The sequence below is a fragment of the Phalangium opilio genome, unplaced genomic scaffold (assembly GCF_054372755.1).
Source record: "Phalangium opilio isolate 3A_F unplaced genomic scaffold, DU_Popi_V2 ptg000100l_1, whole genome shotgun sequence".
Classification (NCBI taxonomy): domain Eukaryota; kingdom Metazoa; phylum Arthropoda; class Arachnida; order Opiliones; family Phalangiidae; genus Phalangium; species Phalangium opilio.
This window is the reverse complement of record NW_028324203.1, coordinates 157,731-183,155: the sequence shown is the minus strand read 5'-3', so window position 1 is coordinate 183,155 and position 25,425 is coordinate 157,731. Positions and strand designations below refer to the sequence as shown.

The following is a 25,425-nucleotide window of genomic DNA, read 5'->3' as shown; positions in this document are numbered from 1 at the left end:
ACGTCCAAATTACACAACATCACGTCAGGATGGCCGAGCGGTCTAAGGCGCCAGACTCAAGGGGCTTAGCTTCCTTCGTTCACGATGTGAATCTGTGAATTCTGGTCCTCGTTTGAGGGCGTGGGTTCGAATCCCACTTCTGACACGATATGTTTTATGAAAATAACTGGAAGAGATGTAATTTTAAAACGTCCAAATTACACAACATCACGGCAGGATGGCCGAGCGGTCTAAGGCGCCAGACTCAAGGGGCTTAGCTTCCTTCGTTCACGATGTGAATCTGTGAATTCTGGTCCTCGTATGAGGGCGTGGGTTCGAATCCGACTTCTGACACGATATGTTTTATGAAAATAACTGGAAGAGATGTAATTTTAAAACGTCCAAATTACACAACATCACGTCAGGATGGCCGAGCGGTCTAAGGTGCCAGACTCAAGGGGTTTAGCTTCCTTCGTTCTCGATGTGAATCTGTGTATTCTGTTCCTCACTTGAGAGAGTGGGTTCGAATTCCACTTCTGACACGGTATGTTATATGAAAATAAGTGGAAGAGATGTAATTTTAAAACGTAAAAATTACACAATACCATGTCAGGATTGCCGAGCTGTCTAAGGCTACAGATTCAAGGGTTCTTAGTTTCATTGGATCACGATGTGAATCTGTGTATTCCGGTCCTCGTTTGAGGGCGTGGGTTCGAATTCCACTTCTGACACGTTATGTTTTATGAAAATAACTGGAAGAGATCTAATTTTAAAACGTCCAAATTACACTAAACCACGTTTGGATGACCGAGCGGTCTAAGGCGACAGACTCAAGGGTTCTTAGTTTCATTGGTTCACGATGTCAATCTGTGTGTTCTGGGCCTCGTATTAGGGCGTGGGTTCGAATCCCACTTCTGACACGATATGTTTTATGAAAATAACTGGAAGAGATGTATTTTAATACGTCCAAATTACACAAAACCATGTCAGGATTGCCGAGCTGTCTAAGGCTACAGATTCAAGGGTTCTTAGTTTCATTGGATCACGATGTCAATCTGTGTGTTCTGGGCCTCGTATGAGGGCGTGGGTTCGAATCCCACTCCTGACACGATATGTTTTATGAAAATAACTGGAAGAGATGTAATTTTAAAACGTCCAAATTACACTAAACCACGTCAGGATGACCGAGCGGTCGAAGGCGACAGACTCAAGGGTTCTTAGTTTCATTGGTTCACGATGTGAATCTGTGTATTCTGGTCCTCATTTAAGAGAGTGGGTTCGAATTCCACTTCTGACACGATATGTTATAGGAAAATAACTGGAAGGGATGTAATTTTAAAACCCCAAATTACACAAAATCTCGTCAGGATGGCCGAGCGGTCTAAGGCGACAGACTCAAGGGTTCTTAGTTTCATTGGTTCACGATGTCAATCTGTGTGTTCTGGGCCTCGTATGAGGGCGTGGGTTCGAATCCCACTTCTGACACGATATGTTTTATGAAAATAACTGGAAGAGATGTAATTTTAAAACGTCCAAATTACACAACATCACGGTAGGATGGCCAAGCGGTCTAAGGCGCCAGACTCAAGGGGCTTAGCTTCCTTCGTTCACGATGTGAATCTGTGAATTCTGGTCCTCGTTTGAGGGCGTGGGTTCGAATCCCACTTCTGACACGATATGTTTTATGAAAATAACTGTTAGAGATGTAATTTTAAAACGTCCAAATTACACTAAACCACGTCAGGATGACCGAGCGGTCGAAGGCGACAGACTCAAGGGTTCTTAGTTTCATTGGTTCACGATGTGAATCTGTGTATTCTGGTCCTCATTTGAGAGAGTGGGTTCGAATTCCACTTCTGACACGATATGTTTTATGAAAATAACTGTTAGAGATGTAATTTTAAAACGTCCAAATTACACTAAACCACGTCAGGATGACCGAGCGGTCGAAGGCGACAGACTCAAGGGTTCTTAGTTTCATTGGTTCACGATGTGAATCTGTGTATTCTGGTCCTCATTTGAGAGAGTGGGTTCGAATTCCACTTCTGACACGATATGTTATATGAAAATAACTGGAAGAGATGTAATTTTAAAACGTCCAAATTACACAACATCACGTCAGGATGGCCGAGCGGTCTAAGGCGCCAGACTCAAGGGTTCTTAGTTTCATTGGTTCACGATGTGAATCTGTGTATTCTGGTCCTCATTTGAGAGAGTGGGTTCGAATTCCACTTCTGACACGATATGTTATATGAAAATAACTGGAAGAGATGTAATTTTAAAACGTCCAAATTACACAACATCACGTCAGGATGGCCGAGCGGTCTAAGGCGCCAGACTCAAGGGGCTTAGCTTCCTTCGTTCACGATGTGAATCTGTGAATTCTGGTCCTCGTATGAGGAAGTGGGTTCGAATCCCACTTCTGACACGATATGTTTTATGAAAATAACTGGAAGAGATGTAATTTTAAAACGTCCAAATTACACTAAACCACGTCAGGATGACCGAGCGGTCGAAGGCGACAGACTCAAGGGTTCTTAGTTTCATTGGTTCACGATGTGAATCTGTGTATTCTGGTCCTCATTTAAGAGAGTGGGTTCGAATTCCACTTCTGACACGATATGTTATATGAAAATAACTGGAAGGGATGTAATTTTAAAACCCCAAATTACACAAAATCACGTCAGGATGGCCGAGCGGTCTAAGGCGACAGACTCAAGGGTTCTTAGTTTCATTGGTTCACGATGTCAATCTGTGTGTTCTGGGCCTCGTATGAGGGCGTGGGTTCGAATCCCACTTCTGACACGATATGTTTTATGAAAATAACTGGAAGAGATGTAATTTTAAAACGTCCAAATTACACAACATCACGTCAGGATGGCCAAGCGGTCTAAGGCGCCAGACTCAAGGGGCTTAGCTTCCTTCGTTCACGATGTGAATCTGTGAATTCTGGTCCTCGTTTGAGGGCGTGGGTTCGAATCCCACTTCTGACACGATATGTTTTATGAAATAACTGGAAGAGATGTAATTTTAAAACGTCCAAATTACACTAAACCACGTCAGGATGACCGAGCGGTCGAAGGCGACAGACTCAAGGGTTCTTAGTTTCATTGGTTCACGATGTGAATCTGTGTATTCTGGTCCTCATTTAAGAGAGTGGGTTCGAATTCCTCTTCTGACACGGTATGTTATATGAAAATAAGTGGAAGAGATGTAATTTTAAAACGTCCAAATTACACAATACCATGTCAGGATTGCCGAGCTGTCTAAGGCTACAGATTCAAGGGTTCTTAGTTTCATTGGATCACGATGTGAATCTGTGTATTCCGGTCCTCGTTTGAGGGCGTGGGTTCGAATTCCACTTCTGACACGATATGTTTTATGAAAATAACTGGAAGAGATGTAATTTTAAAACGTCCAAATTAAACAACATCACGTCAGGATGGCCGAGCGGTCTAAGGCGCCAGACTCAAGGGGCTTAGCTTCCTTCGTTCACGATGTGAATCTGTGAATTCTGGTCCTCGTTTGAGGGCGTGGGTTCGAATCCCACTTCTGACACGATATGTTTTATGAAAATAACTGGAAGAGATGTAATTTTAAAACGTCCAAATTACACAACATCACGGCAGGATGGCCGAGCGGTCTAAGGCGCCAGACTCAAGGGGCTTAGCTTCCTTCGTTCACGATGTGAATCTGTGAATTCTGGTCCTCGTATGAGGGCGTGGGTTCGAATCCGACTTCTGACACGATATGTTTTATGAAAATAACTGGAAGAGATGTAATTTTAAAACGTCCAAATTACACAACATCACGTCAGGATGGCCGAGCGGTCTAAGGTGCCAGACTCAAGGGGCTTAGCTTCCTTCGTTCTCGATGTGAATCTGTGTATTCTGTTCCTCACTTGAGAGAGTGGGTTCGAATTCCACTTCTGACACGGTATGTTATATGAAAATAAGTGGAAGAGATGTAATTTTAAAACGTCCAAATTACACAATACCATGTCAGGATTGCCGAGCTGTCTAAGGCTACAGATTCAAGGGTTCTTAGTTTCATTGGATCACGATGTGAATCTGTGTATTCCGGTCCTCGTTTGAGGGCGTGGGTTCGAATTCCACTTCTGACACGTTATGTTTTATGAAAATAACTGGAAGAGATCTAATTTTAAAACGTCCAAATTACACTAAACCACGTTTGGATGACCGAGCGGTCTAAGGCGACAGACTCAAGGGTTCTTAGTTTCATTGGTTCACGATGTCAATCTGTGTGTTCTGGGCCTCGTATTAGGGCGTGGGTTCGAATCCCACTTCTGACACGATATGTTTTATGAAAATAACTGGAAGAGATGTAATTTTAAAACGTCCAAATTACACAACATCACGTCAGGATGGCCGAGCTGTCTAAGGCTACAGATTCAAGGGTTCTTAGTTTCATTGGATCACGATGTGAATCTGTGTATTGTGGTCCTCATTTGAGAGAGTGGGTTCGAATTCCACTTCTGACACGGTATGTTATATGAAAATAAGTGGAAGAGATGTAATTTTAAAACGTCCAAATTACACAATACCATGTCAGGATTGCCGAGCTGTCTAAGGCTACAGATTCAAGGGTTCTTAGTTTCATTGGATCACGATGTGAATCTGTGTATTCCGGTCCTCGTTTGAGGGCGTGGGTTCGAATTCCACTTCTGACACGATATGTTTTATGAAAATAACTGGAAGAGATGTAATTTTAAAACGTCCAAATTACACTAAACCACGTCAGGATGACCGAGCGGTCTAAGGCGACAGACTCAAGGGTTCTTAGTTTCATTGGTTCACGATGTCAATCTGTGTATTCTGGGCCTCGTATGAGGGCGTGGGTTCGAATCCCACTTCTGACACGATATGTTTTATGAAAATAACTGGAAGAGATGTAATTTTAAAACGTCCAAATTACACAACATCACGTCAGGATGGCCGAGCGGTCTAAGGCGCCAGACTCAAGGGGCTTAGCTTCCTTCGTTCACGATGTGAATCTGTGAATTCTGGTCCTCGTATGAGGGCGTGGGTTCGAATCCCACTTCTGACACGATATGTTTTATGAAAATAACTGGAAGAGATGTAATTTTAAAACGTCCAAATTACACAACATCACGTCAGGATGGCCGAGCGGTCTAAGGCGCCAGACTCAAGGGGCTTAGCTTCCTTCGTTCACGATGTGAATCTGTGAATTCTGGTCCTCGTTTGAGGGCGTGGGTTCGAATCCCACTTCTGACACGATATGTTTTATGAAAATAACTGGAAGAGATGTAATTTTAAAACGTCCAAATTACACAACATCACGTCAGGATGGCCGAGCTGTCTAAGGCTACAGATTCAAGGGTTCTTAGTTTCATTGGATCACGATGTGAATCTGTGTATTGTGGTCCTCATTTGAGAGAGTGGGTTCGAATTCCACTTCTGACACGGTATGTTATATGAAAATAAGTGGAAGAGATGTAATTTTAAAACGTCCAAATTACACAATACCATGTCAGGATTGCCGAGCTGTCTAAGGCTACAGATTCAAGGGTTCTTAGTTTCATTGGATCACGATGTGAATCTGTGTATTCCGGTCCTCGTTTGAGGGCGTGGGTTCGAATTCCACTTCTGACACGATATGTTTTATGAAAATAACTGGAAGAGATGTAATTTTAAAACGTCCAAATTACACTAAACCACGTCAGGATGACCGAGCGGTCTAAGGCGACAGACTCAAGGGTTCTTAGTTTCATTGGTTCACGATGTCAATCTGTGTATTCTGGGCCTCGTATGAGGGCGTGGGTTCGAATCCCACTTCTGACACGATATGTTTTATGAAAATAACTGGAAGAGATGTAATTTTAAAACGTCCAAATTACACAACATCACGTCAGGATGGCCGAGCGGTCTAAGGCGCCAGACTCAAGGGGCTTAGCTTCCTTCGTTCACGATGTGAATCTGTGAATTCTGGTCCTCGTATGAGGGCGTGGGTTCGAATCCCACTTCTGACACGATATGTTTTATGAAAATAACTGGAAGAGATGTAATTTTAAAACGTCCAAATTACACAACATCACGTCAGGATGGCCGAGCGGTCTAAGGCGCCAGACTCAAGGGGCTTAGCTTCCTTCGTTCACGATGTGAATCTGTGAATTCTGGTCCTCGTTTGAGGGCGTGGGTTCGAATCCCACTTCTGACACGATATGTTTTATGAAAATAACTGGAAGAGATGTAATTTTAAAACGTCCAAATTACACAACATCACGTCAGGATGGCCGAGCGGTCTAAGGTGCCAGACTCAAGGGGCTTAGCTTCCTTCGTTCTCGATGTGAATCTGTGTATTCTGTTCCTCACTTGAGAGAGTGGGTTCGAATTCCACTTCTGACACGGTATGTTATATGAAAATAAGTGGAAGAGATGTAATTTTAAAACGTCCAAATTACACAATACCATGTCAGGATTGCCGAGCTGTCTAAGGCTACAGATTCAAGGGTTCTTAGTTTCATTGGATCACGATGTGAATCTGTGTATTCCGGTCCTCGTTTGAGGGCGTGGGTTCGAATTCCACTTCTGACACGTTATGTTTTATGAAAATAACTGGAAGAGATCTAATTTTAAAACGTCCAAATTACACTAAACCACGTTTGGATGACCGAGCGGTCTAAGGCGACAGACTCAAGGGTTCTTAGTTTCATTGGTTCACGATGTCAATCTGTGTGTTCTGGGCCTCGTATTAGGGCGTGGGTTCGAATCCCACTTCTGACACGATATGTTTTATGAAAATAACTGGAAGAGATGTAATTTTAAAACGTCCAAATTACACAACATCACGTCAGGATGGCCGAGCTGTCTAAGGCTACAGATTCAAGGGTTCTTAGTTTCATTGGATCACGATGTGAATCTGTGTATTGTGGTCCTCATTTGAGAGAGTGGGTTCGAATTCCACTTCTGACACGGTATGTTATATGAAAATAAGTGGAAGAGATGTAATTTTAAAACGTCCAAATTACACAATACCATGTCAGGATTGCCGAGCTGTCTAAGGCTACAGATTCAAGGGTTCTTAGTTTCATTGGATCACGATGTGAATCTGTGTATTCCGGTCCTCGTTTGAGGGCGTGGGTTCGAATTCCACTTCTGACACGATATGTTTTATGAAAATAACTGGAAGAGATGTAATTTTAAAACGTCCAAATTACACTAAACCACGTCAGGATGACCGAGCGGTCTAAGGCGACAGACTCAAGGGTTCTTAGTTTCATTGGTTCACGATGTCAATCTGTGTATTCTGGGCCTCGTATGAGGGCGTGGGTTCGAATCCCACTTCTGACACGATATGTTTTATGAAAATAACTGGAAGAGATGTAATTTTAAAACGTCCAAATTACACAACATCACGTCAGGATGGCCGAGCGGTCTAAGGTGCCAGACTCAAGGGGCTTAGCTTCCTTCGTTCTCGATGTGAATCTGTGTATTCTGTTCCTCACTTGAGAGAGTGGGTTCGAATTCCACTTCTGACACGGTATGTTATATGAAAATAAGTGGAAGAGATGTAATTTTAAAACGTCCAAATTACACAATACCATGTCAGGATTGCCGAGCTGTCTAAGGCTACAGATTCAAGGGTTCTTAGTTTCATTGGATCACGATGTGAATCTGTGTATTCCGGTCCTCGTTTGAGGGCGTGGGTTCGAATTCCACTTCTGACACGATATGTGTTATGAAAATAACTGGAAGAGATGTAATTTTAAAACGTCCAAATTACACTAAACCACGTCAGGATGACCGAGCGGTCTAAGGCGACAGACTCAAGGGTTCTTAGTTTCATTGGTTCACGATGTCAATCTGTGAATTCTGGGCCTCGTATGAGGGCGTGGGTTCGAATCCCACTTCTGACACGATATGTTTTATGAAAATAACTGGAAGAGATGTAATTTTAAAACGTCCAAATTACACAACATCACGTCAGGATGGCCGAGCGGTCTAAGGTGCCAGACTCAAGGGGCTTAGCTTCCTTCGTTCTCGATGTGAATCTGTGTATTCTGTTCCTCACTTGAGAGAGTGGGTTCGAATTCCACTTCTGACACGGTATGTTATATGAAAATAAGTGGAAGAGATGTAATTTTAAAACGTCCAAATTACACAATACCATGTCAGGATTGCCGAGCTGTCTAAGGCTACAGATTCAAGGGTTCTTAGTTTCATTGGATCACGATGTGAATCTGTGTATTCCGGTCCTCGTTTGAGGGCGTGGGTTCGAATTCCACTTCTGACACGATATGTTTTATGAAAATAACTGGAAGAGATGTAATTTTAAAACGTCCAAATTACACTAAACCACGTCAGGATGACCGAGCGGTCTAAGGCGACAGACTCAAGGGTTCTTAGTTTCATTGGTTCACGATGTCAATCTGTGAATTCTGGGCCTCGTATGAGGGCGTGGGTTCGAATCCCACTTCTGACACGATATGTTTTATGAAAATAACTGGAAGAGATGTAATTTTAAAACGTCCAAATTACACAACATCACGTCAGGATGGCCGAGCTGTCTAAGGCTACAGATTCAAGGGTTCTTAGTTTCATTGGATCACGATGTGAATCTGTGTATTCCGGTCCTCGTTTGAGGGCGTGGGTTCGAATTCCACTTCTGACACGATATGTTTTATGAAAATAACTGGAAGAGATGTAATTTTAAAACGTCCAAATTACACAACATCACGTCAGGATGGCCGAGCGGTCTAAGGCGCCAGACTCAAGGGGCTTAGCTTCCTTCGTTCACGATGTGAATCTGTGAATTCTGGTCCTCGTTTGAGGGCGTGGGTTCGAATCCCACTTCTGACACGATATGTTTTATGAAAATAACTGGAAGAGATGTAATTTTAAAACGTCCAAATTACACAACATCACGGCAGGATGGCCGAGCGGTCTAAGGCGCCAGACTCAAGGGGCTTAGCTTCCTTCGTTCACGATGTGAATCTGTGAATTCTGGTCCTCGTATGAGGGCGTGGGTTCGAATCCGACTTCTGACACGATATGTTTTATGAAAATAACTGGAAGAGATGTAATTTTAAAACGTCCAAATTACACAACATCACGTCAGGATGGCCGAGCGGTCTAAGGTGCCAGACTCAAGGGGCTTAGCTTCCTTCGTTCTCGATGTGAATCTGTGTATTCTGTTCCTCACTTGAGAGAGTGGGTTCGAATTCCACTTCTGACACGGTATGTTATATGAAAATAAGTGGAACAGATGTAATTTTAAAACGTCCAAATTACACAATACCATGTCAGGATTGCCGAGCTGTCTAAGGCTACAGATTCAAGGGTTCTTAGTTTCATTGGATCACGATGTGAATCTGTGTATTCCGGTCCTCGTTTGAGGGCGTGGGTTCGAATTCCACTTCTGACACGTTATGTTTTATGAAAATAACTGGAAGAGATCTAATTTTAAAACGTCCAAATTACACTAAACCACGTTTGGATGACCGAGCGGTCTAAGGCGACAGACTCAAGGGTTCTTAGTTTCATTGGTTCACGATGTCAATCTGTGTGTTCTGGGCCTCGTATTAGGGCGTGGGTTCGAATCCCACTTCTGACACGATATGTTTTATGAAAATAACTGGAAGAGATGTAATTTTAAAACGTCCAAATTACACAACATCACGTCAGGATGGCCGAGCTGTCTAAGGCTACAGATTCAAGGGTTCTTAGTTTCATTGGATCACGATGTGAATCTGTGTATAGTGGTCCTCATTTGAGAGAGTGGGTTCGAATTCCACTTCTGACACGGTATGTTATATGAAAATAAGTGGAAGAGATGTAATTTTAAAACGTCCAAATTACACAATACCATGTCAGGATTGCCGAGCTGTCTAAGGCTACAGATTCAAGGGTTCTTAGTTTCATTGGATCACGATGTGAATCTGTGTATTCCGGTCCTCGTTTGAGGGCGTGGGTTCGAATTCCACTTCTGACACGATATGTTTTATGAAAATAACTGGAAGAGATGTAATTTTAAAACGTCCAAATTACACAACATCACGTCAGGATGGCCGAGCGGTCTAAGGCGCCAGACTCAAGGGGCTTAGCTTCCTTCGTTCACGATGTGAATCTGTGAATTCTGGTCCTCGTTTGAGGGCGTGGGTTCGAATCCCACTTCTGACACGATATGTTTTATGAAAATAACTGGAAGAGATGTAATTTTAAAACGTCCAAATTACACAACATCACGGCAGGATGGCCGAGCGGTCTAAGGCGCCAGACTCAAGGGGCTTAGCTTCCTTCGTTCACGATGTGAATCTGTGAATTCTGGTCCCCGTATGAGGGCGTGGGTTCGAATCCGACTTCTGACACGATATGTTTTATGAAAATAACTGGAAGAGATGTAATTTTAAAACGTCCAAATTACACAACATCACGTCAGGATGGCCGAGCGGTCTAAGGTGCCAGACTCAAGGGGCTTAGCTTCCTTCGTTCTCGATGTGAATCTGTGTATTCTGTTCCTCACTTGAGAGAGTGGGTTCGAATTCCACTTCTGACACGGTATGTTATATGAAAATAAGTGGAACAGATGTAATTTTAAAACGTCCAAATTACACAATACCATGTCAGGATTGCCGAGCTGTCTAAGGCTACAGATTCAAGGGTTCTTAGTTTCATTGGATCACGATGTGAATCTGTGTATTCCGGTCCTCGTTTGAGGGCGTGGGTTCGAATTCCACTTCTGACACGTTATGTTTTATGAAAATAACTGGAAGAGATCTAATTTTAAAACGTCCAAATTACACTAAACCACGTTTGGATGACCGAGCGGTCTAAGGCGACAGACTCAAGGGTTCTTAGTTTCATTGGTTCACGATGTCAATCTGTGTGTTCTGGGCCTCGTATTAGGGCGTGGGTTCGAATCCCACTTCTGACACGATATGTTTTATGAAAATAACTGGAAGAGATGTAATTTTAAAACGTCCAAATTACACAACATCACGTCAGGATGGCCGAGCTGTCTAAGGCTACAGATTCAAGGGTTCTTAGTTTCATTGGATCACGATGTGAATCTGTGTATAGTGGTCCTCATTTGAGAGAGTGGGTTCGAATTCCACTTCTGACACGGTATGTTATATGAAAATAAGTGGAAGAGATGTAATTTTAAAACGTCCAAATTACACAATACCATGTCAGGATTGCCGAGCTGTCTAAGGCTACAGATTCAAGGGTTCTTAGTTTCATTGGATCACGATGTGAATCTGTGTATTCCGGTCCTCGTTTGAGGGCGTGGGTTCGAATTCCACTTCTGACACGATATGTTTTATGAAAATAACTGGAAGAGATGTAATTTTAAAACGTCCAAATTACACTAAACCACGTCAGGATGACCGAGCGGTCTAAGGCGACAGACTCAAGGGTTCTTAGTTTCATTGGTTCACGATGTCAATCTAGGTATTCTGGGCCTCGTATGAGGGCGTGGGTTCGAATCCCACTTCTGACACGATATGTTTTATGAAAATAACTGGAAGAGATGTAATTTTAAAACGTCCAAATTACACAACATCACGTCAGGATGGCCGAGCGGTCTAAGGCGCCAGACTCAAGGGGCTTAGCTTCCTTCGTTCACGATGTGAATCTGTGAATTCTGGTCCTCGTATGAGGGCGTGGGTTCGAATCCCACTTCTGACACGATATGTTTTATGAAAATAACTGGAAGAGATGTAATTTTAAAACGTCCAAATTACACAACATCACGTCAGGATGGCCGAGCGGTCTAAGGCGCCAGACTCAAGGGGCTTAGCTTCCTTCGTTCACGATGTGAATCTGTGAATTCTGGTCCTCGTTTGAGGGCGTGGGTTCGAATCCCACTTCTGACACGATATGTTTTATGAAAATAACTGGAAGAGATGTAATTTTAAAACGTCCAAATTACACAACATCACGTCAGGATGGCCGAGCGGTCTAAGGTGCCAGACTCAAGGGGCTTAGCTTCCTTCGTTCTCGATGTGAATCTGTGTATTCTGTTCCTCACTTGAGAGAGTGGGTTCGAATTCCACTTCTGACACGGTATGTTATATGAAAATAAGTGGAAGAGATGTAATTTTAAAACGTCCAAATTACACAATACCATGTCAGGATTGCCGAGCTGTCTAAGGCTACAGATTCAAGGGTTCTTAGTTTCATTGGATCACGATGTGAATCTGTGTATTCCGGTCCTCGTTTGAGGGCGTGGGTTCGAATTCCACTTCTGACACGATATGTTTTATGAAAATAACTGGAAGAGATGTAATTTTAAAACGTCCAAATTACACTAAACCACGTCAGGATGACCGAGCGGTCTAAGGCGACAGACTCAAGGGTTCTTAGTTTCATTGGTTCACGATGTCAATCTGTGTATTCTGGGCCTCGTATGAGGGCGTGGGTTCGAATCCCACTTCTGACACGATATGTTTTATGAAAATAACTGGAAGAGATGTAATTTTAAAACGTCCAAATTACACAACATCACGTCAGGATGGCCGAGCGGTCTAAGGTGCCAGACTCAAGGGGCTTAGCTTCCTTCGTTCTCGATGTGAATCTGTGTATTCTGTTCCTCACTTGAGAGAGTGGGTTCGAATTCCACTTCTGACACGGTATGTTATATGAAAATAAGTGGAAGAGATGTAATTTTAAAACGTCCAAATTACACAATACCATGTCAGGATTGCCGAGCTGTCTAAGGCTACAGATTCAAGGGTTCTTAGTTTCATTGGATCACGATGTGAATCTGTGTATTCCGGTCCTCGTTTGAGGGCGTGGGTTCGAATTCCACTTCTGACACGATATGTTTTATGAAAATAACTGGAAGAGATGTAATTTTAAAACGTCCAAATTACACTAAACCACGTCAGGATGACCGAGCGGTCTAAGGCGACAGACTCAAGGGTTCTTAGTTTCATTGGTTCACGATGTCAATCTGTGAATTCTGGGCCTCGTATGAGGGCGTGGGTTCGAATCTCACTTCTGACACGATATGTTTTATGAAAATAACTGGAAGAGATGTAATTTTAAAACGTCCAAATTACACAACATCACGTCAGGATGGCCGAGCGGTCTAAGGTGCCAGACTCAAGGGGCTTAGCTTCCTTCGTTCTCGATGTGAATCTGTGTATTCTGTTCCTCACTTGAGAGAGTGGGTTCGAATTCCACTTCTGACACGGTATGTTATATGAAAATAAGTGGAAGAGATGTAATTTTAAAACGTCCAAATTACACAATACCATGTCAGGATTGCCGAGCTGTCTAAGGCTACAGATTCAAGGGTTCTTAGTTTCATTGGATCACGATGTGAATCTGTGTATTCCGGTCCTCGTTTGAGGGCGTGGGTTCGAATTCCACTTCTGACACGTTATGTTTTATGAAAATAACTGGAAGAGATCTAATTTTAAAACGTCCAAATTACACTAAACCACGTTTGGATGACCGAGCGGTCTAAGGCGACAGACTCAAGGGTTCTTAGTTTCATTGGTTCACGATGTCAATCTGTGTGTTCTGGGCCTCGTATTAGGGCGTGGGTTCGAATCCCACTTCTGACACGATATGTTTTATGAAAATAACTGGAAGAGATGTAATTTTAAAACGTCCAAATTACACAACATCACGTCGGGATGGCCGAGCTGTCTAAGGCTACAGATTCAAGGGTTCTTAGTTTCATTGGATCACGATGTGAATCTGTGTATAGTGGTCCTCATTTGAGAGAGTGGGTTCGAATTCCACTTCTGACACGGTATGTTATATGAAAATAAGTGGAAGAGATGTAATTTTAAAACGTCCAAATTACACAATACCATGTCAGGATTGCCGAGCTGTCTAAGGCTACAGATTCAAGGGTTCTTAGTTTCATTGGATCACGATGTGAATCTGTGTATTCCGGTCCTCGTTTGAGGGCGTGGGTTCGAATTCCACTTCTGACACGATATGTTTTATGAAAATAACTGGAAGAGATGTAATTTTAAAACGTCCAAATTACACTAAACCACGTCAGGATGGCCGAGCGGTCTAAGGCGCCAGACTCAAGGGGCTTAGCTTCCTTCGTTCACGATGTGAATCTGTGAATTCTGGTCCTCGTATGAGGGCGTGGGTTCGAATCCCACTTCTGACACGATATGTTTTATGAAAATAACTGGAAGAGATGTAATTTTAAAACGTCCAAATTACACAACATCACGTCAGGATGGCCGAGCGGTCTAAGGCGCCAGACTCAAGGGGCTTAGCTTCCTTCGTTCACGATGTGAATCTGTGAATTCTGGTCCTCGTTTGAGGGCGTGGGTTCGAATCCCACTTCTGACACGATATGTTTTATGAAAATAACTGGAAGAGATGTAATTTTAAAACGTCCAAATTACACAACATCACGTCAGGATGGCCGAGCGGTCTAAGGTGCCAGACTCAAGGGGCTTAGCTTCCTTCGTTCTCGATGTGAATCTGTGTATTCTGTTCCTCACTTGAGAGAGTGGGTTCTAATTCCACTTCTGACACTGTATGTTATATGAAAATAAGTGGAAGAGATGTAATTTTAAAACGTCCAAATTACACTAAACCACGTCAGGATGACCGAGCGGTCTAAGGCGACAGACTCAAGGGTTCTTAGTTTCATTGGTTCACGATGTCAATCTGTGTATTCTGGGCCTCGTATGAGGGCGTGGGTTCGAATCCCACTTCTGACACGATATGTTTTATGAAAATAACTGGAAGAGATGTAATTTTAAAACGTCCAAATTACACAACATCACGTCAGGATGGCCGAGCGGTCTAAGGTGCCAGACTCAAGGGGCTTAGCTTCCTTCGTTCTCGATGTGAATCTGTGTATTCTGTTCCTCACTTGAGAGAGTGGGTTCGAATTCCACTTCTGACACGGTATGTTATATGAAAATAAGTGGAAGAGATGTAATTTTAAAACGTCCAAATTACACAATACCATGTCAGGATTGCCGAGCTGTCTAAGGCTACAGATTCAAGGGTTCTTAGTTTCATTGGATCACGATGTGAATCTGTGTATTCCGGTCCTCGTTTGAGGGCGTGGGTTCGAATTCCACTTCTGACACGATATGTTTTATGAAAATAACTGGAAGAGATGTAATTTTAAAACGTCCAAATTACACTAAACCACGTCAGGATGACCGAGCGGTCTAAGGCGACAGACTCAAGGGTTCTTAGTTTCATTGGTTCACGATGTCAATCTGTGAATTCTGGGCCTCGTATGAGGGCGTGGGTTCGAATCTCACTTCTGACACGATATGTTTTATGAAAATAACTGGAAGAGATGTAATTTTAAAACGTCCAAATTACACAACATCACGTCAGGATGGCCGAGCGGTCTAAGGTGCCAGACTCAAGGGGCTTAGCTTCCTTCGTTCTCGATGTGAATCTGTGTATTCTGTTCCTCACTTGAGAGAGTGGGTTCGAATTCCACTTCTGACACGGTATGTTATATGAAAATAAGTGGAAGAGATGTAATTTTAAAACGTCCAAATTACACAATACCATGTCAGGATTGCCGAGCTGTCTAAGGCTACAGATTCAAGGGTTCTTAGTTTCATTGGATCACGATGTGAATCTGTGTATTCCGGTCCTCGTTTGAGGGCGTGGGTTCGAATTCCACTTCTGACACGATATGTTTTATGAAAATAACTGGAAGAGATGTAATTTTAAAACGTCCAAATTACACTAAACCACGTCAGGATGACCGAGCGGTCTAAGGCGACAGACTCAAGGGTTCTTAGTTTCATTGGTTCACGATGTCAATCTGTGAAATCTGGGCCTCGTATGAGGGCGTGGGTTCGAATCCCACTTCTGACACGATATGTTTTATGAAAATAAGTGGAAGAGATGTAATTTTAAAACGTCCAAATTACACAACATCACGTCAGGATGGCCGAGCGGTCTAAGGCGCCAGACTCAAGGGGCTTAGCTTCCTTCGTTCACGATGTGAATCTGTGAATTCTGGTCCTCGTTTGAGGGCGTGGGTTCGAATCCCACTTCTGACACGATATGTTTTATGAAAATAACTGGAAGAGATGTAATTTTAAAACGTCCAAATTACACAACATCACGTCAGGATGGCCGAGCGGTCTAAGGTGCCAGACTCAAGGGGCTTAGCTTCCTTCGTTCTCGATGTGAATCTGTGTATTCTGTTCCTCACTTGAGAGAGTGGGTTCGAATTCCACTTCTGACACGGTATGTTATATGAAAATAAGTGGAAGAGATGTAATTTTAAAACGTCCAAATTACACAATACCATGTCAGGATTGCCGAGCTGTCTAAGGCTACAGATTCAAGGGTTCTTAGTTTCATTGGATCACGATGTGAATCTGTGTATTCCGGTCCTCGTTTGAGGGCGTGGGTTCGAATTCCACTTCTGACACGTTATGTTTTATGAAAATAACTGGAAGAGATCTAATTTTAAAACGTCCAAATTACACTAAACCACGTTTGGATGACCGAGCGGTCTAAGGCGACAGACTCAAGGGTTCTTAGTTTCATTGGTTCACGATGTCAATCTGTGTGTTCTGGGCCTCGTATTAGGGCGTGGGTTCGAATCCCACTTCTGACACGATATGTTTTATGAAAATAACTGGAAGAGATGTAATTTTAAAACGTCCAAATTACACAACATCACGTCAGGATGGCCGAGCTGTCTAAGGCTACAGATTCAAGGGTTCTTAGTTTCATTGGATCACGATGTGAATCTGTGTATTGTGGTCCTCATTTGAGAGAGTGGGTTCGAATTCCACTTCTGACACGGTATGTTATATGAAAATAAGTGGAAGAGATGTAATTTTAAAACGTCCAAATTACACAATACCATGTCAGGATTGCCGAGCTGTCTAAGGCTACAGATTCAAGGGTTCTTAGTTTCATTGGATCACGATGTGAATCTGTGTATTCCGGTCCTCGTTTGAGGGCGTGGGTTCGAATTCCACTTCTGACACGATATGTTTTATGAAAATAACTGGAAGAGATGTAATTTTAAAACGTCCAAATTACACTAAACCACGTCAGGATGACCGAGCGGTCTAAGGCGACAGACTCAAGGGTTCTTAGTTTCATTGGTTCACGATGTCAATCTGTGTATTCTGGGCCTCGTATGAGGGCGTGGGTTCGAATCCCACTTCTGACACGATATGTTTTATGAAAATAACTGGAAGAGATGTAATTTTAAAACGTCCAAATTACACAACATCACGTCAGGATGGCCGAGCGGTCTAAGGTGCCAGACTCAAGGGGCTTAGCTTCCTTCGTTCTCGATGTGAATCTGTGTATTCTGTTCCTCACTTGAGAGAGTGGGTTCGAATTCCACTTCTGACACGGTATGTTATATGAAAATAAGTGGAAGAGATGTAATTTTAAAACGTCCAAATTACACAATACCATGTCAGGATTGCCGAGCTGTCTAAGGCTACAGATTCAAGGGTTCTTAGTTTCATTGGATCACGATGTGAATCTGTGTATTCCGGTCCTCGTTTGAGGGCGTGGGTTCGAATTCCACTTCTGACACGATATGTTTTATGAAAATAACTGGAAGAGATGTAATTTTAAAACGTCCAAATTACACTAAACCACGTCAGGATGACCGAGCGGTCTAAGGCGACAGACTCAAGGGTTCTTAGTTTCATTGGTTCACGATGTCAATCTGTGAATTCTGGGCCTCGTATGAGGGCGTGGGTTCGAATCCCACTTCTGACACGATATGTTTTATGAAAATAACTGGAAGAGATGTAATTTTAAAACGTCCAAATTACACAACATCACGTCAGGATGGCCGAGCGGTCTAAGGTGCCAGACTCAAGGGGCTTAGCTTCCTTCGTTCTCGATGTGAATCTGTGTATTCTGTTCCTCACTTGAGAGAGTGGGTTCGAATTCCACTTCTGACACGGTATGTTATATGAAAATAAGTGGAAGAGATGTAATTTTAAAACGTCCAAATTACACAATACCATGTCAGGATTGCCGAGCTGTCTAAGGCTACAGATTCAAGGGTTCTTAGTTTCATTGGATCACGATGTGAATCTGTGTATTCCGGTCCTCGTTTGAGGGCGTGGGTTCGAATTCCACTTCTGACACGATATGTTTTATGAAAATAACTGGAAGAGATGTAATTTTAAAACGTCCAAATTACACTAAACCACGTCAGGATGACCGAGCGGTCTAAGGCGACAGACTCAAGGGTTCTTAGTTTCATTGGTTCACGATGTCAATCTGTGAATTCTGGGCCTCGTATGAGGGCGTGGGTTCGAATCCCACTTCTGACACGATATGTTTTATGAAAATAACTGGAAGAGATGTAATTTTAAAACGTCCAAATTACACAACATCACGTCAGGATGGCCGAGCGGTCTAAGGTGCCAGACTCAAGGGGCTTAGCTTCCTTCGTTCACGATGTGAATCTGTGAATTCTGGTCCTCGTATGAGGGCGTGGGTTCGAATCCCACTTCTGACACGATGTGTTTTATGAAAATAACTGGAAGAGATGTAATTTTAAAACGTCCAAATTACACAACATCACGTCAGGATGGCCGAGCGGTCTAAGGCGCCAGACTCAAGGGGCTTAGCTTCCTTCGTTCACGATGTGAATCTGTGAATTCTGGTCCTCGTTTGAGGGCGTGGGTTCGAATCCCACTTCTGACACGATATGTTTTATGAAAATAACTGGAAGAGATGTAATTTTAAAACGTCCAAATTACACAACATCACGTCAGGATGGCCGAGCTGTCTAAGGCTACAGATTCAAGGGTTCTTAGTTTCATTGGATCACGATGTGAATCTGTGTATTCCGGTCCTCGTTTGAGGGCGTGAGTTCGAATTCCACTTCTGAAACGATATGTTATATGAAAATAACTGGAAGAGATGTAATTTTAAAACGTCCAAATTACACAACATCACGTCAGGATGGCCGAGCGGTCTAAGGCGCCAGACTCAAGGGGCTTAGCTTCCTTCGTTCACGATGTGAATCTGTGAATTCTGGTCCTCGTATGAGGGCGTGGGTTCGAATCCGACTTCTGACACGATATGTTTTATGAAAATAACTGGAAGAGATGTAATTTTAAAACGTCCAAATTACACAACATCACGTCGGGATGGCCGAGCGGTCTAAGGTGCCAGACTCAATGGGCTTAGCTTCCTTCGTTCTCGATGTGAATCTGTGTATTCTGGTCCTCACTTGAGAGAGTGGGTTCGAATTCCACTTCTGACACGGTATGTTATATGAAAGTAAGTGGAAGAGATGTAATTTTAAAACGTCCAAATTACACAATACCATGTCAGGATTGCCGAGCTGTCTAAGGCTACAGATTCAAGGGTTCTTAGTTTCATTGGATCACGATGTGAATCTGTGTATTCCGGTCCTCGTTTGAGGGCGTGGGTTCGAATTCCACATCTGACACGATATGTTTTATGAAAATAACTGGAAGAGATGTAATTTTAAAACGTCCAAATTACACAACATCACGTCAGGATGGCCGAGCGGTCTAAGGCGCCAGACTCAAGGGGCTTAGCTTCCTTCGTTCACGATGTGAATCTGTGAATTCTGGTCCTCGTATGAGGGCGTGGGTTCGAATCCCACTTCTGACACGATGTGTTTTATGAAAATAACTGGAAGAGATGTAATTTTAAAACGTCCAAATTACACAACATCACGTCAGGATGGCCGAGCGGTCTAAGGCGCCAGACTCAAGGGGCTTAGCTTCCTTCGTTCACGATGTGAATCTGTGAATTCTGGTCCTCGTTTGAGGGCGTGGGTTCGAATCCCACTTCTGACACGATATGTTTTATGAAAATAACTGGAAGAGATGTAATTTTAAAACGTCCAAATTACACAACATCACGTCAGGATGGCCGAGCGGTCTAAGGCGCCAGACTCAAGGGGCTTAGCTACCTTCGTTCACGATGTGAATCTGTGAATTCTGGTCCTCGTATGAGGGCGTGGGTTCGAATCCGACTTCTGACACGATATGTTTTATGAAAATAACTGGAAGAGATGTAATTTTAAAACGTCCAAATTACACAACATCACGTCAGGATGGCCGAGCGGTCTGAGGTGCCAGACTCAAGGGGCTTAGCTTCCTTCGTTCTCGATGTGAATCTGTGTATTCTGGTCCTCACTTGAGAGAGTGGGTTCGAATTCCACTTCTGACACGGTATGTTATATGAAAATAAGTGGAAGAGATGTAATTTTAAAACGTCCAAATTACACAATACCATGTCAGGATTGCCGAGCTGTCTAAGGCTACAGATTCAAGGGTTCTTAGTTTCATTGGATCACGATGTGAATCTGTGTATTCCGGTCCTCGTTTGAGGGCGTGGGTTCGAATTCCACTTCTGACACGATATGTTTTATAAAAATAACTGGAAGAGATGTAATTTTAAAACGTCCAAATTACACAACATCACGTCAGGATGGCCAAGCGGTCTAAGGCGCCAGACTCAAGGGGCTTAGCTTCCTTCGTTCACGATGTGAATCTGTGAATTCTGGTCCTTGTTTGAGGGCGTGGGTTCGAATCCCACTTCTGACACGATATGTTTTATGAAAATAACTGGAAGAGATGTAATTTTAAAACGTCCAAATTACACTAAACCACGTCAGGATGACCGAGCGGTCGAAGGCGACAGACTCAAGGGTTCTTAGTTTCATTGGTTCACGATGTGAATCTGTGTATTCTGGTCCTCATTTAAGAGAGTGGGTTCGAATTCCACTTCTGACACGATATGTTATATGAAAATAACTGGAAGAGATGTAATTTTAAAACCCCAAATTACACAAAATCACGTCAGGATGGCCGAGCGGTCTAAGGCGACAGACTCAAGGGTTCTTAGTTTCATTGGTTCACGATGTCAATCTGTGTGTTCTGGGCCTCGTATGAGGGCGTTGGTTCGAATCCCACTTCTGACACGATATGTTTTATGAAAATAACTGGAAGAGATGTAATTTTAAAACGTCCAAATTACACAACATCACGTCAGGATGGCCAAGCGGTCTAAGGCGCCAGACTCAAGGGGCTTAGCTTCCTTCGTTCACGATGTGAATCTGTGAATTCTGGTCCTCGTTTGAGGGCGTGGGTTCGAATCCCACTTCTGACACGATATGTTTTATGAAAATAACTGTTAGAGATGTAATTTTAAAACGTCCAAATTACACTAAACCACGTCAGGATGACCGTGCGGTCGAAGGCGACAGACTCAAGGGTTCTTAGTTTCATTGGTTCACGATGTGAATCTGTGTATTCTGGTCCTCATTTGAGAGAGTGGGTTCGAATTCCACTTCTGACACGATATGTTATATGAAAATAACTGGAAGAGATGTAATTTTAAAACGTCCAAATTACACAACATCACGTCAGGATGGCCGAGCGGTCTAAGGCGCCAGACTCAAGGGGCTTAGCTTCCTTCGTTCACGATGTGAATCTGTGAATTCTGGTCCTCTTATGAGGAAGTGGGTTCGAATCCCACTTCTGACACGATATGTTTTATGAAAATATCTGGAAGAGATGTAATTTTAAAACGTCCAAATTACACAACATCACGTCAGGATGGCCGAGCGGTCTAAGGCGCCAGACTCAAGGGGCTTAGCTTCCTTCGTTCACGATGTGAATCTGTGAATTCTGGTCCTCGTTTGAGGGCGTGGGTTCGAATCCCACTTCTGACACGATATGTTTTATGAAAATAACTGGAAGAGATGTAATTTTAAAACGTCCAAATTACACAACATCACGTCAGGATGGCCGAGCTGTCTAAGGCTACAGATTCAAGGGTTCTTAGTTTCATTGGATCACGATGTGAATCTGTGTATTCCGTTCCTCGTTTGAGGGCGTGGGTTCGAATTCCACTTCTGAAACGATATGTTATATGAAAATAACTGGAAGAGATGTAATTTTAAAACGTCCAAATTACACAAAATCACGTCAGGATGGCCGAGCGGTCTAAGGCGCCAGGCTCAAGGGGCTTAGCTTCCTTCGTTCACGATGTGAATCTGTGTTATTCTGGGCCTTGTATGAGAGCGTGGGTTCGAATCCCACTTCTGACACGATATGTTTTATGAAAATAACTGGATGAGATGTAATTTTAAAACGTCCAAATTACACTAAACCACGTCAGGATGACCGAGCGGTCTAAGGCGACAGACTCAAGGGTTCTTTGTTTCATTGGTTCACGATGTCAATCTGTGTATTCTGGGCCTCGTATGAGGGCGTGGGTTCAAATCCCACTTCTGACACGATATGTTTTATGAAAATAACTGGAAGAGATGTAATTTTAAAACGTCCAAATTACACAACATCACGTCAGGATGGCCGAGCGGTCTAAGGCGCCAGACTCAAGGGGCTTAGCTTCCTTCGTTCACGATGTGAATCTGTGAATTCTGGTCCTCGTTTGAGGGCGTGGGTTCGAATCCCACTTCTGACACGATATGTTTTATGAAAATAACTGGAAGAGATGTAGTTTTAAAACGTCCAAATTACACTAAACCACGTCAGGATGACCGAGCGGTCGAAGGCGACAGACTCAAGGGTTCTTAGTTTCATTGGTTCACGATGTGAATCTGTGTATTCTGGTCCTCATTTAAGAGAGTGGGTTCGAATTCCACTTCTGACACGATATGTTATATGAAAATAACTGGAAGAGATGTAATTTTAAAACCCCAAATTACACAAAATCACGTCAGGATGGCCGAGCGGTCTAAGGCGACAGACTCAAGGGTTCTTAGTTTCATTGGTTCACGATGTCAATCTGTGTGTTCTGGGCCTCGTATGAGGGCGTGGGTTCGAATCCCACTTCTGACACGATATGTTTTATGAAAATAACTGGAAGAGATGTAATTTTAAAACGTCCAAATTACACAACATCACGTCAGGATGGCCAAGCGGTCTAAGGCGCCAGACTCAAGGGGCTTAGCTTCCTTCGTTCACGATGTGAATCTGTGAATTCTGGTCCTCGTTTGAGGGCGTGGGTTCGAATCCCACTTCTGACACGATATGTTTTATGAAAATAACTGTTAGAGATGTAATTTTAAAACGTCCAAATTACACTAAACCACGTCAGGATGACCGTGCGGTCGAAGGCGACAGACTCAAGGGTTCTTAGTTTCATTGGTTCACGATGTGAATCTGTGTATTCTGGTCCTCATTTGAGAGAGTGGGTTCGAATTCCACTTCTGACACGATATGTTATATGAAAATAACTGGAAGAGATGTAATTTTAAAACGTCCAAATTACACAACATCACGTCAGGATGGCCGAGCGGTCTAAGGCGCCAGACTCAAGGGGCTTAGCTTCCTTCGTTCACGATGTGAATCTGTGAATTCTGGTCCTCTTATGAGGAAGTGGGTTCGAATCCCACTTCTGACACGATATGTTTTATGAAAATATCTGGAAGAGATGTAATTTTAAAACGTCCAAATTACACAACATCACGTCAGGATGGCCGAGCGGTCTAAGGCGCCAGACTCAAGGGGCTTAGCTTCCTTCGTTCACGATGTGAATCTGTGAATTCTGGTCCTCGTTTGAGGGCGTGGGTTCGAATCCCACTTCTGACACGATATGTTTTATGAAAATAACTGGAAGAGATGTAATTTTAAAACGTCCAAATTACACAACATCACGTCAGGATGGCCGAGCTGTCTAAGGCTACAGATTCAAGGGTTCTTAGTTTCATTGGATCACGATGTGAATCTGTGTATTCCGTTCCTCGTTTGAGGGCGTGGGTTCGAATTCCACTTCTGAAACGATATGTTATATGAAAATAACTGGAAGAGATGTAATTTTAAAACGTCCAAATTACACAAAATCACGTCAGGATGGCCGAGCGGTCTAAGGCGCCAGGCTCAAGGGGCTTAGCTTCCTTCGTTCACGATGTGAATCTGTGTTATTCTGGGCCTTGTATGAGAGCGTGGGTTCGAATCCCACTTCTGACACGATATGTTTTATGAAAATAACTGGATGAGATGTAATTTTAAAACGTCCAAATTACACTAAACCACGTCAGGATGACCGAGCGGTCTAAGGCGACAGACTCAAGGGTTCTTTGTTTCATTGGTTCACGATGTCAATCTGTGTATTCTGGGCCTCGTATGAGGGCGTGGGTTCAAATCCCACTTCTGACACGATATGTTTTATGAAAATAACTGGAAGAGATGTAATTTTAAAACGTCCAAATTACACAACATCACGTCAGGATGGCCGAGCGGTCTAAGGCGCCAGACTCAAGGGGCTTAGCTTCCTTCGTTCACGATGTGAATCTGTGAATTCTGGTCCTCGTATGAGGGCGTGGGTTCGAATCCCACTTCTGACACGATATGTTTTATGAAAATAACTGGAAGAGATGTAATTTTAAAACGTCCAAATTACACTAAACCACGTCAGGATGACCGAGCGGTCTAAGGCGCCAGACTCAAGGGGCTTAGCTTCCTTCGTTCACGATGTGAATCTGTGAATTCTGGTCCTCGTTTGAGGGCGTGGGTTCGAATCCCACTTCTGACACGATATGTTTTATGAAAATAACTGGAAGAGATGTAATTTTAAAACGTCCAAATTACACAACATCACGTCAGGATGGCCGAGCGGTCTAAGGTGCCAGACTCAAGGGGCTTAGCTTCCTTCGTTCTCGATGTGAATCTGTGTATTCTGGTCCTCACTTGAGAGAGTGGGTTCGAATTCCACTTCTGACACGGTATGTTATATGAAAATAAGTGGAAGAGATGTAATTTTAAAACGTCCAAATTACACAATACCATGTCAGGATTGCCGAGCTGTCTAAGGCTACAGATTCAAGGGTTCTTAGTTTCATTGGATCACGATGTGAATCTGTGTATTCCGGTCCTCGTTTGAGGGCGTGGGTTCGAATTCCACTTCTGACACGATATGTTTTATGAAAATAACTGGAAGAGATGTAATTTTAAAACGTCCAAATTACACAACATCACGTCAGGATGGCCGAGCGGTCTAAGGCGCCAGACTCAAGGGGCTTAGCTTCCTTCGTTCACGATGTGAATCTGTGAATTCTGGTCCTCGTTTGAGGGCGTGGGTTCGAATCCCACTTCTGACACGATATGTTTTATGAAAATAACTGGAAGAGATGTAATTTTAAAACGTCCAAATTACACAACATCACGTCAGGATGGCCGAGCTGTCTAAGGCTACAGATTCAAGGGTTCTTAGTTTCATTGGATCACGATGTGAATCTGTGTATTGTGGTCCTCATTTGAGAGAGTGGGTTCGAATTCCACTTCTGACACGGTATGTTATATGAAAATAAGTGGAAGAGATGTAATTTTAAAACGTCCAAATTACACAATACCATGTCAGGATTGCCGAGCTGTCTAAGGCTACAGATTCAAGGGTTCTTAGTTTCATTGGATCACGATGTGAATCTGTGTATTCTGGGCCTCGTATGAGGGCGTGGGTTCGAATCCCACTTCTGACACGATATGTTTTATGA

At 43.1% G+C, this 25,425-nt stretch overlaps 29 non-coding genes across 29 annotated transcripts; all 29 read left to right on the top strand.

The window, feature by feature from the left end:
* The first annotated feature begins 23 nt into the window (after nt 1-23).
* Nucleotides 24-145, top strand: TRNAL-CAA (transfer RNA leucine (anticodon CAA)). Its single transcript has 2 exons — nt 24-61; nt 100-145. It is a non-coding gene; the product is annotated as a tRNA-Leu (tRNA).
* Nucleotides 146-1,341: 1,196 nt separating this feature from the next.
* On the top strand, nt 1,342-1,464 carry TRNAL-CAA (transfer RNA leucine (anticodon CAA)). The gene is made up of 2 exons: nt 1,342-1,379; nt 1,419-1,464. It is a non-coding gene; the product is annotated as a tRNA-Leu (tRNA).
* A 1,197-nt stretch (nt 1,465-2,661) lies between these two features.
* TRNAL-CAA (transfer RNA leucine (anticodon CAA)) lies at nt 2,662-2,784 on the top strand. The gene is made up of 2 exons: nt 2,662-2,699; nt 2,739-2,784. It is a non-coding gene; the product is annotated as a tRNA-Leu (tRNA).
* A 66-nt stretch (nt 2,785-2,850) lies between these two features.
* TRNAL-CAA (transfer RNA leucine (anticodon CAA)) lies at nt 2,851-2,972 on the top strand. Its single transcript has 2 exons — nt 2,851-2,888; nt 2,927-2,972. It is a non-coding gene; the product is annotated as a tRNA-Leu (tRNA).
* A 443-nt stretch (nt 2,973-3,415) lies between these two features.
* On the top strand, nt 3,416-3,537 carry TRNAL-CAA (transfer RNA leucine (anticodon CAA)). The gene is made up of 2 exons: nt 3,416-3,453; nt 3,492-3,537. It is a non-coding gene; the product is annotated as a tRNA-Leu (tRNA).
* Nucleotides 3,538-4,924: 1,387 nt separating this feature from the next.
* TRNAL-CAA (transfer RNA leucine (anticodon CAA)) lies at nt 4,925-5,046 on the top strand. Its single transcript has 2 exons — nt 4,925-4,962; nt 5,001-5,046. It is a non-coding gene; the product is annotated as a tRNA-Leu (tRNA).
* A 66-nt stretch (nt 5,047-5,112) lies between these two features.
* TRNAL-CAA (transfer RNA leucine (anticodon CAA)) lies at nt 5,113-5,234 on the top strand. The gene is made up of 2 exons: nt 5,113-5,150; nt 5,189-5,234. It is a non-coding gene; the product is annotated as a tRNA-Leu (tRNA).
* A 633-nt stretch (nt 5,235-5,867) lies between these two features.
* On the top strand, nt 5,868-5,989 carry TRNAL-CAA (transfer RNA leucine (anticodon CAA)). Its single transcript has 2 exons — nt 5,868-5,905; nt 5,944-5,989. It is a non-coding gene; the product is annotated as a tRNA-Leu (tRNA).
* A 66-nt stretch (nt 5,990-6,055) lies between these two features.
* Nucleotides 6,056-6,177, top strand: TRNAL-CAA (transfer RNA leucine (anticodon CAA)). Its single transcript has 2 exons — nt 6,056-6,093; nt 6,132-6,177. It is a non-coding gene; the product is annotated as a tRNA-Leu (tRNA).
* A 2,520-nt stretch (nt 6,178-8,697) lies between these two features.
* Nucleotides 8,698-8,819, top strand: TRNAL-CAA (transfer RNA leucine (anticodon CAA)). The gene is made up of 2 exons: nt 8,698-8,735; nt 8,774-8,819. It is a non-coding gene; the product is annotated as a tRNA-Leu (tRNA).
* Nucleotides 8,820-10,017: 1,198 nt separating this feature from the next.
* Nucleotides 10,018-10,139, top strand: TRNAL-CAA (transfer RNA leucine (anticodon CAA)). Its single transcript has 2 exons — nt 10,018-10,055; nt 10,094-10,139. It is a non-coding gene; the product is annotated as a tRNA-Leu (tRNA).
* A 1,387-nt stretch (nt 10,140-11,526) lies between these two features.
* Nucleotides 11,527-11,648, top strand: TRNAL-CAA (transfer RNA leucine (anticodon CAA)). The gene is made up of 2 exons: nt 11,527-11,564; nt 11,603-11,648. It is a non-coding gene; the product is annotated as a tRNA-Leu (tRNA).
* Nucleotides 11,649-11,714: 66 nt separating this feature from the next.
* Nucleotides 11,715-11,836, top strand: TRNAL-CAA (transfer RNA leucine (anticodon CAA)). Its single transcript has 2 exons — nt 11,715-11,752; nt 11,791-11,836. It is a non-coding gene; the product is annotated as a tRNA-Leu (tRNA).
* A 2,142-nt stretch (nt 11,837-13,978) lies between these two features.
* On the top strand, nt 13,979-14,100 carry TRNAL-CAA (transfer RNA leucine (anticodon CAA)). The gene is made up of 2 exons: nt 13,979-14,016; nt 14,055-14,100. It is a non-coding gene; the product is annotated as a tRNA-Leu (tRNA).
* A 66-nt stretch (nt 14,101-14,166) lies between these two features.
* Nucleotides 14,167-14,288, top strand: TRNAL-CAA (transfer RNA leucine (anticodon CAA)). The gene is made up of 2 exons: nt 14,167-14,204; nt 14,243-14,288. It is a non-coding gene; the product is annotated as a tRNA-Leu (tRNA).
* A 1,575-nt stretch (nt 14,289-15,863) lies between these two features.
* TRNAL-CAA (transfer RNA leucine (anticodon CAA)) lies at nt 15,864-15,985 on the top strand. Its single transcript has 2 exons — nt 15,864-15,901; nt 15,940-15,985. It is a non-coding gene; the product is annotated as a tRNA-Leu (tRNA).
* Nucleotides 15,986-18,316: 2,331 nt separating this feature from the next.
* Nucleotides 18,317-18,438, top strand: TRNAL-CAA (transfer RNA leucine (anticodon CAA)). Its single transcript has 2 exons — nt 18,317-18,354; nt 18,393-18,438. It is a non-coding gene; the product is annotated as a tRNA-Leu (tRNA).
* A 66-nt stretch (nt 18,439-18,504) lies between these two features.
* On the top strand, nt 18,505-18,626 carry TRNAL-CAA (transfer RNA leucine (anticodon CAA)). The gene is made up of 2 exons: nt 18,505-18,542; nt 18,581-18,626. It is a non-coding gene; the product is annotated as a tRNA-Leu (tRNA).
* An 820-nt stretch (nt 18,627-19,446) lies between these two features.
* TRNAL-CAA (transfer RNA leucine (anticodon CAA)) lies at nt 19,447-19,568 on the top strand. The gene is made up of 2 exons: nt 19,447-19,484; nt 19,523-19,568. It is a non-coding gene; the product is annotated as a tRNA-Leu (tRNA).
* A 66-nt stretch (nt 19,569-19,634) lies between these two features.
* Nucleotides 19,635-19,756, top strand: TRNAL-CAA (transfer RNA leucine (anticodon CAA)). Its single transcript has 2 exons — nt 19,635-19,672; nt 19,711-19,756. It is a non-coding gene; the product is annotated as a tRNA-Leu (tRNA).
* Nucleotides 19,757-20,387: 631 nt separating this feature from the next.
* TRNAL-CAA (transfer RNA leucine (anticodon CAA)) lies at nt 20,388-20,509 on the top strand. The gene is made up of 2 exons: nt 20,388-20,425; nt 20,464-20,509. It is a non-coding gene; the product is annotated as a tRNA-Leu (tRNA).
* Nucleotides 20,510-20,952: 443 nt separating this feature from the next.
* TRNAL-CAA (transfer RNA leucine (anticodon CAA)) lies at nt 20,953-21,074 on the top strand. The gene is made up of 2 exons: nt 20,953-20,990; nt 21,029-21,074. It is a non-coding gene; the product is annotated as a tRNA-Leu (tRNA).
* Nucleotides 21,075-21,517: 443 nt separating this feature from the next.
* Nucleotides 21,518-21,639, top strand: TRNAL-CAA (transfer RNA leucine (anticodon CAA)). The gene is made up of 2 exons: nt 21,518-21,555; nt 21,594-21,639. It is a non-coding gene; the product is annotated as a tRNA-Leu (tRNA).
* A 633-nt stretch (nt 21,640-22,272) lies between these two features.
* TRNAL-CAA (transfer RNA leucine (anticodon CAA)) lies at nt 22,273-22,394 on the top strand. The gene is made up of 2 exons: nt 22,273-22,310; nt 22,349-22,394. It is a non-coding gene; the product is annotated as a tRNA-Leu (tRNA).
* Nucleotides 22,395-22,648: 254 nt separating this feature from the next.
* On the top strand, nt 22,649-22,771 carry TRNAL-CAA (transfer RNA leucine (anticodon CAA)). Its single transcript has 2 exons — nt 22,649-22,686; nt 22,726-22,771. It is a non-coding gene; the product is annotated as a tRNA-Leu (tRNA).
* Nucleotides 22,772-22,837: 66 nt separating this feature from the next.
* On the top strand, nt 22,838-22,959 carry TRNAL-CAA (transfer RNA leucine (anticodon CAA)). Its single transcript has 2 exons — nt 22,838-22,875; nt 22,914-22,959. It is a non-coding gene; the product is annotated as a tRNA-Leu (tRNA).
* Nucleotides 22,960-23,402: 443 nt separating this feature from the next.
* On the top strand, nt 23,403-23,524 carry TRNAL-CAA (transfer RNA leucine (anticodon CAA)). The gene is made up of 2 exons: nt 23,403-23,440; nt 23,479-23,524. It is a non-coding gene; the product is annotated as a tRNA-Leu (tRNA).
* A 633-nt stretch (nt 23,525-24,157) lies between these two features.
* Nucleotides 24,158-24,279, top strand: TRNAL-CAA (transfer RNA leucine (anticodon CAA)). Its single transcript has 2 exons — nt 24,158-24,195; nt 24,234-24,279. It is a non-coding gene; the product is annotated as a tRNA-Leu (tRNA).
* A 631-nt stretch (nt 24,280-24,910) lies between these two features.
* Nucleotides 24,911-25,032, top strand: TRNAL-CAA (transfer RNA leucine (anticodon CAA)). Its single transcript has 2 exons — nt 24,911-24,948; nt 24,987-25,032. It is a non-coding gene; the product is annotated as a tRNA-Leu (tRNA).
* Nucleotides 25,033-25,425: the final 393 nt, after the last annotated feature.